The 16,784-nt window shown below is 43.7% G+C and overlaps 1 protein-coding gene across 1 annotated transcript in view; it reads left to right on the top strand.

Moving 5' to 3' along the window:
• Positions 1 to 11,794: 11,794 nt before the first annotated feature.
• Positions 11,795 to 16,784, top strand: part of TET1 (tet methylcytosine dioxygenase 1) — a 100,952-nt gene continuing 95,962 nt past the window's right edge. The window contains exon 1 of the mRNA XM_083363469.1: positions 11,795 to 11,959. The gene's annotated coding sequence lies outside the window, so the exon portion shown is untranslated. The remainder of the gene's footprint in view (positions 11,960 to 16,784) is intronic.

The following is a 16,784-nucleotide window of genomic DNA, read 5'->3' as shown; positions in this document are numbered from 1 at the left end:
AATCTCTTGCTCCCTCCCCCACCACTTACCTGCCTGCTAGGGAGGGGAAGGAAGGAAGAAAGCTTTCCGATTCTCCCTGGTAGATTCCCATGAGGAAACTCAGTGCAGAGGCTCTAGGGAAATTGAAAGTTATTCCTGCTCCCACTGCTTTTCCCCCACCCTTGGTCATTCTGTTTGTTTAGGTAAGGAAATATGCTACCTCAGAAATGACCCATTGAGACACAGGTTGTCTAATGCTATATTAAATGTATTAGCATCTTGATTGTTTCCAGTGAAATGAAAATCCCACAATAATACCATTTATTTTCTCTCTAGCCTTTGGAGATATGCATTAGTTTCCATCTAATGTTAATGAGAATAATTCCCATTTATACTACTTCTAAGTGTGTATTTTGCTTATGGGTTGTTATGGTTTGAGCAATCTTTACATCATGTTCCACGTGCATGAGAGGAAGAGCTTGCTTTTTAAAAGAAGCATCTTAACTAACTTTTGTCGCTTCTCATGTCTTCATTTTCTGGGCTCTCATGGCATTTCTGTTGTCAGCTATAGTGGCTAATAACAACCTCTGTAAACCAGGGGTCTTCAGACTTGGCCCTTTTATGACTTGTGGACTTCAGCTCCCAGAATTCCTCAGCAAGGCATGCTGGCTGAGGAATTCTGGGAATTGAAGTCCACAAGTCACAAAAAGGGCCAGGTTTGAAGACCCCTGCTGTAAACTCTGTATTGACAGTTGAGACCAGATGGACTGGGAAATACTAGAGTATCCAGGAGTATCGGAAGTCCAAGGCAGCGGCGGTCGTAGTTGTGGAGCAGAGATACTGCCCAGACATAACCAGCAAAACACCCCTAATTGCTGTCCCCCCCACACACAGCTGTCAGCCAGTCTCCTGCAAGTGGGGTGGGATCTATCACATTTTGTGTCTGGAGTCTATCACTTTGTGTCTATCGTACTTTGTGGGGTGCTATAGTTTGATGTTTTATCTGTACTAGCTGTTCCCTGTGTTGTGCTGTCTTTCTACAAAGAGAAGGATTTGTGTGGACCTTGAGTCTAAGCTAGAATCGGGGATGCTGCTGACCCAGCAAATGCTCCATAGAAACAGACTGGAGCAAACCTTAAACTCATTTCCAATTGTCAGAGGCTGGCAACAGTAGGAAACTGTTAATATAAATGGCTTCAGGCATTTCAATTGTATTTGATTGCTGGTAAAAATAGCATCTTCAGTGTGCCTCCTTTGGCCACATGCTAGAGACAATTTACAACCCCTTTCAGTTTATAGAAAAGGCAGATCCACAAAAACTGCAAATAATAGTAGAAAAGTGCAATGCATATTTTGTACCTTTGCAGAACATTCCTTGTAAACGCTGTGTGATTTTTCACTAGCAATCACGGAGTAGACGAGAGTGTTGATTCATAGGTAATAGAATTAAAAAGGCTCTTATTAATATGTAAATTTGGGTAAGTGCAGAGACAGCAGGACTTCAGCCTGGATAAAGCAGTAGAAATAGCCAGACCAGAAGAAACTTTGATGGGAATGTTGGGAGCCTCCAGGAGCAAAATCTATGCTTTGTAAATTGATGAATATTCTCAGTAATCCAGGAAGAGTTGTCTGGAAGGTGTATGTTTTGTAAGTTAATTAAGCTTTAGGGCTGACGCCTTACCTACAACCTTTGGGCTATAGAAATCTACCGATGTTTTGGCTAAGACACCAGCTAGTAAGTTTCCAGCAGGAGTAATAGGTACAGCAGGAAGGTCACATATAAGTGTTTTGAAAAAATTCAGCACTAAGAAATTGCCCAGTGCTGGGTGGTGTGTATTATAAAAGGCCTTGCACAAATCAGCTGGCAAAAATGTGTGGAACAAAGAAAGTCTCAGAAGATAAAAAGAAATTAATATGTGGGGTTTTATATATATATATATATTCAGAATGTCAGTATACCAATAAACTGGAACAATCCATGACATATACCAGTGTTTCTCAACCTTGGCAACTTTAAAGTGTGTGTGTACCTCAATTCCCAGAATTGCCCAGCATCCTGGCTGGGGAATTCTGGGAGTAGAAGTCCACATACTTTAAAGCTCTCAGGGTTGAGAAACACTGATATAAACTACAGCAGTGTCTGGAATACCAGTGCTATTAATGCAACCTAATGTTCTTCCTCAGCAGATAACAAAATTACAACAAAGTTGGTAGCAGGAGGCATTTCTTGGTGAAAATACTTGTGCTTAGGAGGGCATGTTTTAAATTGGAAAGTGTGTTACAACTCATTGCAAGATAGCCACAGGAGAACCTGATTTGTATTTTTTAGGTACAAAGAATAAAAGCTTGCAGTTTCTCCAAGGGATTCAACAGGCACATGTTAGATCTGTGAAATATCGGCTTTATATGATCAAGCAATTCATAGTAAGTTTTTCCAATAGAAGAGAATATAGCTCAAGGTTGAACTCAAATGCAGTCTTTGGTGTTCTCTGAGTTTAGTTGCTTGCCTGTAGATGTTTTATTACCCGACTAAGTAACATCATCATTGCTAGTGGTGTAAGGTTTGTTCCCTGTTTCTATATAGTAGCTTGATTTTCTACTGTTTTCTAGTGTAGTTTTCTCCTTGGAAGTTCCTTGATTAGGCATTTGTTTTCTGCATGATTGTCTGGTTTTAATTCTCTGTTTCCATGGGTTGGAGAAGATATGTTCTGCTCTTTTTGTTACCTTCTTAGCTTTTTTTGTCTCTTTAATGGTGTCTAAATGTGGTTTATTTCTGTGTGGTTGTTGGTGGCCAATTTGTATGATGGTCAAGCTTCTACGAATTTCTCCCCCCCCCCATTTTTTTATTTAGCTTGGTCTAGGAGAGGGGTCTTCAAATTTGGCCCTTTTATGACTTGTGGACTTCAACTCCCAGAATTCCTCAGCCAGCATGTCTGGCTGAGGAATTCTGGGAGTTGAAGTCCAGAAGTCATAAAAGGGCCAGGTTTGAAGACCCCTGGTCTAGGATCCTCACAAGTTCCCAGGTAAACTGGTTGAGTCTGTTCTTGTGTTCTGAGATTAAGGAATTTGCATTTATACCTTCTGACTACTAGCTGGTGCTCTGCTAATCTTCTTTGTCTCCTACATAATAGCTGCTACAGCCCTCACACACATTTTGCAGATGACTCAAGTTTTGTTTTGTTTTTTTCCCCTTCTTGGGCTACTGGATGTTTAGCTATAGCAAGCTGCATCAGTTGCTTCAGCATAGCAGTATATGTATATAGCCTAGCCCAGGGGTAGGCAACCTTGGCTCTTTTGTGACTCCTGGACTTCAACTCCCAGAATTCCTGAGCCAACATGGCTCAGCTTGGAAACCTCTCCCTTTCCCCTCAACATGGCTCAGGAATTCTGAGTCCATGAGTCATAAAAGAGCCAAAATTGCCTACCCCTGGCCTAGCCTCTACAGCCTAAAATCTAGGCTTCCTCTTGAGATTACTGGGTTACCTTGGATGAAAGGGCTGCAGATATCTTTGAGATAAAGAGAGTGTTTGCTTCTACTTGTGGTATTCCAAGTGCCCAGAAATATCAGACTCTGCTGCAACTGTTGCCAAGATAAAATCTTTATTTGCAAACATAGGACTCCAAGTGAGCTTCTTGATGACCTTTGCAAGTCACTGTGTAAGAATTTGCACATAAGTGGGACATAAAGATCATCTATTTTAACCCTTGCAAAACAGTCTCCTCCTGGTGTTCATATTGGCATCAGCTTTCAAAAAGTTGCCAAAATGAAGCTGTCCTTGTTGCCCAGTGTTGGATTAGCACTGCTACATGGGTGTTATGACTGTTGTTTTTAAATGTTATTTCTATGTTGGCTGTATAGGAACTATGCTGAGTTTTGCCAGCTTTGTTTTCCTGTTTTCATCACAGTAAACTGTTGTGAGATATCTGAACTGAGTGATAATGCAATGAAAAGATCAGTTGATCAGTTAGTAATCATACAAACCCAACAGTCTGCAATTCAGCAAAGCAGCCTAAGTTTTATCAGGCTTCCACGAGAGCCTAAAAATGATGGCGCTGCTGGAAAGAATCAACTCATTAATGATCTCTTAAAGCAACAATCCTTTTTTAAACTTGCACAGAAGAAAGTTGGGCATAAATGTATAGTAGTGAATTGCTGTCATATAGGATCAAAAGCACTTCTGAGGGGGTTTTTTTTTACAATGTAAGCTGTTCTGTTGGGTAGTCTGCATAGATACTTGAAAGCAAATTCCACTAACATCAAGAAGTGGGCATGGGGCCGTTACCCTCAAAATGGGTAGACATAGCAATTTAAAAAAGTTGGGGGGAAAAGAATAAGGCAATGAGGTTTAAGCAGAACTCTCAAAAATGTTGACTATATTACTCAAAAATTGTGTACACACACATGCATACATATGTATGTGTGTGTGTACTTTTGGTCTCTCATATACACATCTTTATAAAAAGACTAATTCAAGAGTTGACCAAGTGTAACTGCAGTATGGTATAGATTCTATCTTCCACCCATCCTCATAGTTGACAAATATTCAGTTCTTGATATTTGCTATTTTTATTTATTTGTATCTGATCTTTATTATTTTTACAAATAATTCCAGGCAGCCAACATATCCAAAACTTCTTCCTCCTCCTATTTTCGCTGTAACAGCAATCCTGTAAGGTGGATTGGGCTGAGAGAGGATGACTGGCCCAAAGCCACCCAGCTGGCTTTCATGACTAATGTGGGACTTGAACTCACAGCCTCCTACTTTCTAGCCTGGTGCTCCAACAATATGTACAGAAATTATTTCTAAATCACATTAATCTTTATTCATTTATTTATTAAACCTACTGGTATATGCTACCCATATCACCCAAAGGTGAAGCTGACTCAGGAATTCTGGGAGTTGAAGTCCATGAGTCATAAAAGAGCCGAGGTTGCCTACCCCTGCGCTAGGCAGCCTATAATTGTTAAAACACCAATATTATAATAAAACCTTAAATGTTAAAATAATAGTTATATTACATTTGATTAAAATTGACAAAAATGGGGGAGGAAGGTAGGGAGATGTACATGGGGAGGAGGTTGGGTCTTATTTGTATCCCACCTTTGTTATATTTACAAATAATTCAAAGCTGCGAACATATCAACACACTTTCTTCCTCCTATTCTCCCTCAACAATATCCCTATGAGGTGGGTTGGGCCGAGAGGGAAGGACTGGCCCAAGGGCACCCATTTGGCTTTTATAGCTAAGGTGGGGATAGAACTCATGGTCTCTAGCTTCTTTGCTTGCTGCCTTAACCACTAGAGTCTAAACTCCTTATCTGTCTATTAACTACTTCCAGAATGGCATGCCCCCCACTGGGGCTATAGGCCAGTTGGCAGAACCAGATGTTCAGGTCCTTTTGAAATGCCAAAAAGGGTAGGTGCGGCTCTCACCTTGTGGGACATGATAGGGCTGGAGCCACAGCAGAAAAGGCTCTCCTCCTGGACCCTCCAGCCAGAATTCCTTGATGGACAGGGTCTGCAGTATGCCTCGTCTGCCAATGTTGGTAGAGCAGGCCAATCCCATTGGGGTGAGACAGTTCCTCAGATAATCTGGACCCAGGCCATGAAGAGCTTTAAAGGTGATAACCAACACCTTGAATTAGACCTGGAAATAAACTGGCAACCGATGCAACTTGCGGAATAGCGGTGTAACATGGGCCACCCTAGGGCACCAAGAACTGTCCGTGCAGCCAGTCAGCTGTAGCTTCTGAACAGTCTTCAAGGGTAGCCCCCATCACACAATGACAAGAGGACCATATGGATTAACTTGTCAGTTCCTGAGCTCCATCTACAGGGTAACCCTCTAACCAATTTTTACTGAATGTTCTCTGATGTGTCTGTTACTGCAGATGCATGACCAATTTTATATTTATTTTAATATTTATATTAATCCTACATCTGGTAAACCAATTATTTCCTTTAAAATTTGTAGTTTCCTATCTTAAAGGAAATAATTGGTTTACCAGAAAATACATAAATAATATAAATTTCTTTATTTTCCAGTAAAGAAGGTGGTTTGCGTAGGAGCTACATATAATTCTTCCAAAACCTGTAACCTGGATGAAGCGGTTTATCTAGACCCGTACCAATCGGGTTTCAGGCCGGGCTACAGCACGGAGACGGCATTGGTCGCTCTGATGAATGATCTCTGGAGAGCCCGGGACAGGGGCCATTCCTCTGTCCTAGTCTTATTAGACCTCTCGGCGGCTTTCGATACCATCGACCATGGTATCTTGCTGCGACGCCTCAGGGGACTGGGAGTGGGAGGCACGGTTCTGCGTTGGTTCTCCTCCTTTCTCCAGGGTCGCTCGCAGTCGGTGCTGACAGGGGGACAGAGGTCGACCCCGAGGCCTCTCGCTTGCGGAGTCCCTCAGGGGTCGGTCCTCTCGCCTCTCCTGTTCAACATCTACATGAAACCGCTGGGTGAGATCATTCGCAGTTTTGGAGTAGGGTGCCATCAGTATGCTGATGACACCCAGCTTTTTATCTCAACTCCAAACAATATCAGTGATGCCCTAGACGTGATGTCCCGCTGCCTGAAAGCGGTCCGGGAATGGATGGGGAGAAACAGGCTTCAACTGAACCCGGACAAGACTGAATGGCTGTACGTACCGGGAAGCCAGGAGATTCAGAACGTCCCACTGCTTAACATTGGGGACAAGTTACTTCCCCCTGTTGATAGGGCCCGCAACCTGGGTGTCCTCCTAGACTCGCAGCTCTCCCTGGAAGACCACATTGGAGCTGTGACCAAGGGGGCCTTCTCCCGGGTTCGACTAATTCGCCAACTACGGCCTTATCTGGACCTGGATTCCTTACGTACAGTCACCCATGCCCTTGTGACATCTCGCCTAGACTATTGTAACGCTCTCTACATGGGGCTGCCCTTGAGATCCACTCGGAAGCTTCAACTGGTGCAAAGTGCGGCGGCACGGACACTCTTGGGAGCCTCCCGATACTCCCATATCACACCTCTCCTCCGTGCGCTGCACTGGCTTCCGGCTGCCTTCCGTGTGAAGTTCAAGGTGCTAACGATGACTTACAAAGCCCTACATGGCATGGGTCCGGACTACCTTCGGGAGCACCTTCTGCCGATGTCAGCACCCCACCGTCCTGTGCGCTCCCACAGAGAGGGCCTCCTCAGGGTGCCACCGCTCAAGGAATGTCGGCTGGTGGCCCCCAGGGGGAGGGCATTCTCAGTGGGTGCGCCAGCCCTCTGGAACACCTTACCAACAGAAATCCGGATGGCCCCTGACCTCCGTACCTTCCGTCGCGACTTAAAAACTTTCCTGTTTCAGCAGGCTGGCCTGGCATGATAGCGTTAATTGGGGTCCCAGTTTGTGTTCATTAGTGTTTCTTATTATCTTTATTGTTCAATCTGTATACCTTCCTTCCTCTGTACACCGCCCCGAGTCCCTCGGGAGAAGGGCGGTTTATAAAAACTAATAAATAAATAAATAAATAAATAAATAAACTACTGGGGAATTTCAGAAGCAGTAATTAATATGAACCAAAAGAAGGAAATAACAAAATCAAATTGAATAAACTACCAAGAAACATTCTGAAGTAAGTCAAGCTACGTTTTTTTATTCTGTAAAGCCATTTCCTCCAAAGTAGATTTGTTTCTAAGTAATATTGTGAAAGATGCCTCATTTGGGGGGGGCATGTTCTTTTTAAACTGCAACTAGTTTCGTTTGTAACTTTTGGACTTGTGTGAATATTATTTTGTTACTAGTATTTTTCTTTCTTATCCAAGATGTTCTGAATATTAGCAACTAATTTCCTCTTCCAAATGGAAAAGCTTTTGAAGAATATTCCTCGTTTAAGGTATACATTTGATCAAGCCACACTCGGCCCTGCAGGTTATACCTGCTAATTTTTTTCCCTAGCCTACTTATGATATTGTCTTATCAGCGACAAACACTATTCTTGACTTAAACACAATCCAGATGCAATGGTTGTCTTTATATCTGAATATAACAAAGTTCTAGACGGAAACTTGTGGCAATCTACTTGATATCTTTTCATTGTGATAATGAACAACTGAATCTCTCTGATAATGAACAAGTAATGATCACAATGCCTAAAATACTTAAGTGGTCATTTAATTATTATGACACTGACTACACTCATATCATAAAGGTAAAGGTTCCCCCGCACATGCGTGCTAGTCGTTTCCAACTCTAGGGGCTGATGCTCATCTCCGTTTCAAAGCCGAAGAGCCAGCACTTCTCCGAGGACGTCTCCGTGGTCATGTGGCCGGCATGACTAGACGCCAAAGGCGCACGGAACGCTGTTACCTTCCCACCAAAGTGGTCCCTATTTTTCTACTTGCATTTTTACGTGCTTTCGAACTGCTAGGTTGGCAGAAGCTGGGACGAGTAACAGGTGCTCACTCTATTACGGGGCACTCGGGATGCGACCCGCCAAATTGCCGACCTTCTGATCAACAAGCTCAGCGTCCTAACCCACTGAGCCACCACGTCCCTACTCATATCATAAAGGTAAAAAGGTAAAGGTTCCCCCGCACATGCATGCTAGTCGTTTCCGACTCTAGGGGCCGGTGCTCATCTCCGTTTCAAAGCCGAAGAGCCAGCGCTTGTCCGAGGACATCTCCGTGGTCATGTGGCCGGCATGACTAGACACCAAAGGTGCACGGAACGCTGTTACCTTCCCACTGTAGTGGTCCCTATTTTTCTACTTGCATTTTTACGTGCTTTCAAACTGCTAGGTTGGCAGAAGCTGGGACGAGTAACAGGCGCTCACTCTGTTACGCGGCACTCGGGATTCGACCCGCCAAACTGCCGATCTTCTGATCGACAAGCTCAGCGTCCTAACCCACTGAGCCACCGCGTCCCTACTCATATCATACTGCCTTGCTAATCAGAACATCTTGAGGTGCAGTGGAAGTTACCCTATAAAAATATGCTAGTATTGGTCTAGCAAGACTTAGTCTTGACAAATCAGTGCTGACTTCTGGTAACCAACAGAAATGATTTCAAAAGTATTTATAAATCAGTGACATAACTATTTGTTCTAGAATCTACCCAGCTACTGTCTTAGGCTAACCTTTCTTAGTTCCCTTAATAGCTCCCCTCTTAAGATTTGTTGAAAATAGGGGCATGTGTTCATTAGCATTGAAAAGAAAGGTCAAAAATGGAAGAAACCACCATATTGATTTCAAACCTTACTTGTAGACACCACTGCATTTACCCTTCAGTCATTTGGCATTTCATTTATTCACCAGGGTGTCACATAAATCAGTGTGTTTCAACCTTGGTGAATTTAAGATGAGTGTGCTTCAACTCTTAGAACTTTGGGAGTTGAAATCCACACATCCTAAAGTTGCTAAGATTGAGAAGCACTGTCATAAATGTTTAGTGAGACTTCCAGATGCTTAGAATTATTAGGGCCTACAGAGTGAAACTCCTTAGAGGGAATAGTCATCATGTTTGCATCCATCTCAGGGTTCACTCCTGCTTCTTCATTCTACTTTAGAATCCTTGGTGGATACATATCCATTTTTCAGAATAAATGAGTCAGTAATGATTTACTGTTAGCTCTGTAGCTTACAATGGCCATATGACAGTAACAATATAGTAAAAATGCAGCAAACCACAGTGGTACCTTGGTACTCAATGTTAATTGGTTCCTGGAGGTGCGATTAGTACCAAAAATTATGAGTACCTAACAAATTTTTCCCATAAAGAATAATGTAGTGCAAGGATCCCAATCCTCTGGTCTGTGGACCAGTACTGGGCCACACAAAGAAGCAAAGCCCCATCCGTGAGATGCAGGCAGCACACAAAACCACGCACCCTCCGGTCCGTGGAAAAACCTCTCTCCACAGAACTGGTCCCTGGTGCCCAAAAGGTTATGGACCTCTGATGTAGTGAGTCACAAGGCAGCCAATACCATCAAGTTCTAGCTTGTGAATTGAGTATCAAACAAACGATGAGTACCGGGACAACATTTTACTTGGACTTCAGTAAGGCATTTGATAAAGTAGATCACAACCTACTACTTGATAAGGTAGAAAAATGTGGATTAGATAGCATTACCACCAGATGGATTCGTAGCTGGCTGACAGGCCGTACTCAGCATGTGGTCCTTAATGGAACTGCATCTACATGGAAGGAAGTGTGTAGTGGGGTGCCCCAGGGCTCTGTTCTGGGCCCAGTGCTCTTCAATATCTTCATTAATGATTTGGATGAGGGGATAGATGGGGAACTCATCAAATTTGCAGACGACACCAAGCTGGCAGGAGTAGCCAATACTCCAGAAGATAGGCTTAAGATACAGAAGGATCTGGACAGACTCGAACACTGGGCACTATCTAACAAAATGAAATTCAATGGTGAAAAAAGTAAGGTCCTACATTTAGGCAGGAAAAATCAAATATATAGGTATAGTATAGGCGGTACCTTGCTCAATAGTAGTAACTGTGAGAGGGATCTCGGAGTCTTAGTAGACAATCACTTCAATATGAGCCAGCAGTGTGCTGCAGCTGCCAAAAAAGCCAACACAGTGCTAGGCTGCATTAACAGAGGGATAGAATCAAGATCGTGTGAAGTACTAATACCACTTTACAATGCCTTGGTAAGGCCACACCTGAAATACTGCATCCAGTTTTGGTCACCATGATGTAAAAAAGATGTCGAGACTCTAGAAAGGGAACAGAGAAGAGCAACAAAGATGATTAGGGGGCTGGAGGCTAAAACATATAGGGAACGGTTGCTGGAATTGGGTATGTCTAGTAGTCTAATGAAGAGAAGGGTGAGGGGTGACATGATAGCAGTGTTCCAATATCTCAGGGGCTGCCACAAAGAAGAGGGAGCCAAGCTATTCTCCAAAGCACCTGAAAGCAGGACAAGAAGCAAGGGATGGAAACTAGTCAAGGAGAGAAGCAACCTAGAACTAAGGAGAAACTTCCTGACAGTTAGAACAATTAACCAGTGGAACCACCTGCCTCCAGAAGCTGTGAATGCTCCAACACTGGAAGTTTTTAAGAAGAGACTGGACAGCCATTTGTCTGAAAGGGTATAGGGCAGGGGTAGGCAACCTCGGCTCTTTTATGACTCATGGACTTCAACTCCCAGAATTCCTGAGCCAGCTATGCTGACTCAGGAATTCTGGGAGTTGAAGTCCATGAGTCATAAAAGAGCCGAGGTTGCCTACCCCTGGTATAGGGTTTCCTGCCTGAGCAGGGGGTTGGACTAGATGACCTCCAAGGTCCCTTCCAACTTTATTATTATTATTATTATTATTATTATTATTATTATTATTATTATTGTTGTTGTTGTTGTTGTTGTTGTTGTTGTTGTCGTCCACACGCTTAATCAAAATTAAATTAATCTTATTTCCTTAGGATTTCTGTTTCCGTCAAGAGGCAGAAATCCAAGCTCAGTTGGGCGCAAGTCTGAAAATAATACACACATTGATAACACGCATCCCCGATTCTGTCACAAGGGAGGCTCTTGACTTTGTAGTGACGAAATCCGTGGCGAGTCCATTTCGGAATCGCGCCTTGGCTGCCGACCGATCCCCTCCCCCCCCCCACCCCAGGCCTGAGGGAAGTAAGCAATCCCGCTCCGAAGTGGGGATCCAGCTCGCATTTTACTTTCCGCTCCAGGGCTGCGGCCGGCCGGAGAGCGCCGCGCGGCGCGGAGCAGCCTCCCTCCCAGCGGCTCTGGCCGGGGAAGTTACGAAGTATCCGGGGAGAGCACGTTTTATTTGCCCCCTCGCTCGGGGTCCGGGGGTGGGTGGTGGGGTGGATGGGTTTCTCTTTACCTTGGAGGGCTTTTTTTTTTCCTCCTCCCCCTCTCCTGTCCGCAAGCACAAGTCGGCTGGGTGAGCCATGGAAGTTTCCTTGCTTTTCTGCAGTGGCGGATTGCAAAGCCATGCCTGTTAAGGCTCTTCCTGAAAACGCAGCAAAACGGGTAGGTATCAGCGGATCGAGCCCCGGAGGAGCCGATCCTGCAGGGGAGGAAGAGGAGGAGGAGGAGGAGGAGGAGGAGGTGTGCCGAAGCCCTTTTCGCCCGTGAAACTTAGCGAGTTTGGGATGGTTGAAACCGACCCTTCTCTCTGCCCCCCCCCTCCCCAAACTGGATCGCCTTCCCTGCAGCGGAGAAAGGCAATTTAAAAGTTAGCCCAAGCCTCCCACGCTGGCCAAGAATCTTTCGGCCGAGATGATCCGGGAGAGAAAGAAAGGCGGATCGTGGCTTGGGAAAATGACGGCCCAATTTTAAAACGTGGGTTGTTTTTTTTTAAAAGGCTTCCGAGAATCTGCAACGTTTGCCCTTGAAAGCCACCCGAGCCGCCGGGCAGACCACCAAATGGTTTGAAATCTCCATTTACAAAGAGAGAAACAGTTTCAAAAGGACCGGTCAGCCAAAGCCCCGGATGCCTCTTTTTTTATTTTCTGAAGCTTTCCGTTAAAAGAAGTTAAACCAGCATCTTCTAAAACTTCGCTTTAAACAGAAGGCGGGGGGGGGGGAGAGAGAGAGAGAGAGGAAAGGTGTAAGGTTTGAGTTAAATCGCTTGGCTGTGTGTTGGAAGAGCCAGAGAGAGAGAAATAAAAGTCTTGGAAGGTTTGTTTTTTTTTCTCTTCACTCCCCATTTTGGCTGATCTCTTGCATTGTCAAGAAGTAAAATGGAATTTAACTTGTTGACTGGCTATTCAGCCCTTCTCGGATGAGGACGTGACTCTAGGCCACTTTGGGCTACTATAGCTTGGAGAAGCGTTCCTCCCCCCTTTTTTTTCTAAGGAGCCATCTGCTTGAAATGAGAATTGAGGCCTGGATTGGTCTTCTCTCCCCGCCACCCCGTTTACCCCCCCAATTGCTGATACCTTACTTGTGGAGGAAGGAGGTTGTATCTCTCTCTGAGGTTGCTCAAGGCAGCAGTTTGGAAGTCCAGCCATGGCAACTGGACTTCTTTTGCTTTTTCCTTTGAAACGTTTGGCTGTTTATCCGACGTAACTGCTTCTCCGAGTAGCTTCTTCAGTCTACAGTCTGGTTAGGAGGATCCCACTTGCTGAGACTTAAAAGAAGCTGCTTGAAATCAATGCTTCAAACCCAAAATAAGAAGAAGGTCAGTTGGCGTGTGACTCAACTTTCAGACCACTTCTACCCAGTGAGAATCTTTACTGACATTCTAGGCAGGGTTTTGGGAGGACAGGCAGGCAGCCTTGCCTCCCTCGGGACCTGGCCCATCCCTTTGGCCCTTATTCCTTCTGCCCCTGGCAGAGCATGTGGCCAAGTCATAAGGTTTTTACTGTAATTCTGCTTCCCTAAACGCCCGCCAGCGTGCTTGGTCCTGCAAGGGGTAGAAAGTGAGTGGAGAACTTTCTGAAGCCGAGAAAAGGGCTCTTTCTTGATCCTCAGTACTGGGTGGCAAGCAGCTTTCAAGCCATTGGTTTGGGAGAATTGGTTTTGAAGAATCCAGCAGAAATAAGGTCTGCATGGCATGGTGACGCATGCCATCCTGATTTCTCCAGCAGCAGTGATGGGGGAGCGCAACTTTAATTTCCAAAAGTTGACTTTTGAGACCAATGAAGGGGGTTGACTTTGCAAAATGTGAATTCCTTGTTGTAATACACAAGTGTTTCATTAATTGCAACAATTCTTCTGCCACAACTGCATCTTTCAGCGAAGATTCTCAAGAGGAGTGACGGATATACGCACTCAATTGCGCAAATGTGCAGAGGAACAGCTGTTGATCACAGTTCCCGCTAGCGTATGGCTCCCTCTTGTGCATTACAGTTTCAAGAAAAGTTGCCTCCTTTAACATTAAGGGTTGTTACACCAGGGTGAAAATGTCCATACCAGCATTCCTGCGTACAGTGTGCTGTTGCTGGCTGGATTACGTTAGGGATATCCAATCTAGAATAACTTGTAATTTAGTAATGCCATAAATATTTTGAATGCTTCTGACCTGCTTGAGTGTTGAAATGGATCATCTGGCTGCATGGCCAGTGGCATTTCTGGAGTTTACCCTTCAGATTGCACATTTGACTAAAGTGGGCAACTCGAAAGGTCTCCCTCTTTTATCAGTGCCCCCCCTCCTTTGGTGCTGGTATTTGGCAAGATGTGTGAAGTTTCTCTTAAGTATTGTGGAACAAATCCATTGTGGAGGGTGGGGAGTGGATTGTTTCAATACAAGTAGTCCTCAACTTACAATTGGTTTAGTGATTGTAGTTACAACAGCACTGAAAAAAGTAACTTATGACTGGTTTTCAGACTTTCGATCGTTGCAGCTACCCCAGGGTCACATGATCAAAATTCGGGCACTTGGTCACTGCCATGTGTTTATGAGAGTCCCACTGTCCCTGGATCATGTGATCACCATTTGTAAACTTTCCATGTGGCAAAACTTTCCAACAAGCAAAGTCAATGGGGGAAGTCAGATTTGGTTAACAATTGCATGATTCACTTCACAGCAGCAGTGATTCGCTTAGCAACTGTGGCCAAAAAGGTAGTAAAATGGGACAAAACACACTTAAGAACTGCTTAGCAATAGAAATTTTGGGCTCAAGGACTACCTGTAATAGACATTTGTCAAATAATCTATCAGTCATTTCTAAGAATGCTAATGTACAATTGCCAAACTGTAAAAGCAAGCAAAAGATAGAATCAACACGACTTAAAATACCATTTACATGAGTAATTAGACTTTCTCTTCCTTTAAGCATCAGCAGCAAGTTGTAGCTCAAAGAGACACCAATGTCTTTATGAGCCGATTGTGTGTTGCTTGTTTCCACTTATTTAGTGACAATAGGCAACTTACCTCAGAATCTTTATAGAATATACCGGTATGTCTGCTTCCAGATAGCATTTTTATTGTGCAACTGTGCTGTCTCATGTGTGGAAGATTAGAACAAGTCCAGATAAAGTCATCTTCTGGTTATAAATATGTCTCTCCACCAAAAGCATTAATAAGCCAAAGAGTGATATTCTGTGACTTTTCACAGAAGTCTGAAGTAAAGCCATCCTTAGTCTTGAAGCAACATATGGTGCATTTGTCATATTTCCCAGAAAAGAATGGTTTTAATAGAATGTATGTGTAGCTCAGGGTTGAACTGTGGAGTTCCTGGTGCTCTTTGAGCCTGGTTGTTTGCTTGCAGTCATTCCACTATCCAAGTAGCATTGGTGCATGTAGGGGTGGGCTTTGCTCCCTATTTATATACAGTAGCTTGCCCTCCCAAACCAAGCTCGGAGAGCACCAAGAATTTCTCAAAGATGGTTTTATTGGCTGTAGTCCATTCTGTTAGGCTTCACATACACTTAGGTTTTCCAGCAGAGGTTAACACCTGTTGGAAGTCTACACAGTACTTGAGGAGGCCTCAACAAGGTGCTGAAATATATAAACAACTTGTCTTGGCTGAGCGTGAAGGAAATCTTTCCAGACTTCCTGGGAAAAAATTGAAAGCCCCGAGTCAAGTTGATTCTTGATGGACCCTTGAACATGTGGATGCCTATTTCTTGAGAACAAAGATAAAGAGGTTTGTTGTCTTTTTCAGGGATGTTGTTTCGTGTTCTCTGAGTGGTTCCCAGTTCAGGTATTAATCAGGCCAGTAGAAAAACCACCTTTGCCTCTTCATATGAGTATAGAAGTAGCAATGGAATAATTGCACCAATGATTTCTTTATCTTGTTCTCAGAATCAACTCTCTCCCATTCTTGAGTTGCTTATATCTTTCGGTATCCAATTTTTATTTCTATTCATGCTGTATTTAATTTTCCTAGGTACCCACTGGGCAACACAGAAACCATTTCCCCTTAAGCGTTTTTGAAGGCTTGCAAGGAAATTTTAGAAATACCTCAGGGTCGTGAACGAATACTCTTTCTTCCTCCTATTTTCCTCTGTTTTCATGCTTTAGGCAGGACTAGAACTCACAGTCTCCCAGTTTCTAGTCTGGAGTGTTAACCACTGGATCAGACTGCTTCTCTGATGAATAAATATTTTAGTTCCAATTTATTGGAACATGTATGTTATATAACATAGAAATTGTAGCCAATAGGTAGTTTTCAAATCTCTTTGTTGGTAATGCTATGTCTTGTATGAATCATTGCTCCACATAGCTTAATGCTTAGTAGTGTGGTTTTGACTGGCAGCTGCCCCAAGACCAGAAATATTCCCTAGGCAGCCTTTAGCCCAGTGTTAACCCTGTCTTCCTGAAGACACAGTGTGCTACCAATACAAATCATCCTATCTCATAAGCTGGGAAAAACTGCATTTGCTCCCATGTCAACATATATGAGTAGAGTCTGCACCTCTGTGCCACTGTATAGTAGATCCATGCAAAATGGCAGAGCAGTTGTGGACCTAGAAGAGAAACTGATTTGTTCTCTAGATATTCTAGGACAGGAGTATCCAAACTTGGCAATTTAACTACTTGTGGACTTCAAATCTCAGAATTCCTCTGCCAGAATTCTAGCCTGAGGAATTCTGGGAGTTGAAGTCCACAAATATTAAAGTTGCTAACTTTGGAGACCTCTGTTCTAGAAGCACAGATGTAAAGGCAGGCCACACAAACCACAACTTTTTCTATAAGCGACTGCCATATTCCAAAACAAATTTGAAACTTTACTCCTGGAACCAGGCCATTCAGGTTAGACAGGAAGCTAGCTTTCATCTTGATAGGTTTATCAGTGGTCAATAGGGCATTTGCTATGGGGCTATACAGTAGCTGCATGATGTTCCTTTGCCATTTCTGGAAATCATAATTCAGGAACGTTTTGAGGTTCTCTTCTGCAACAGATGT

The sequence above is a fragment of the Vipera ursinii genome (assembly GCF_947247035.1).
Source record: "Vipera ursinii genome assembly, chromosome: 5".
Classification (NCBI taxonomy): Eukaryota; Metazoa; Chordata; class Lepidosauria; order Squamata; family Viperidae; genus Vipera; species Vipera ursinii.
This window is presented reverse-complemented; position numbering and strand designations above follow the sequence as displayed.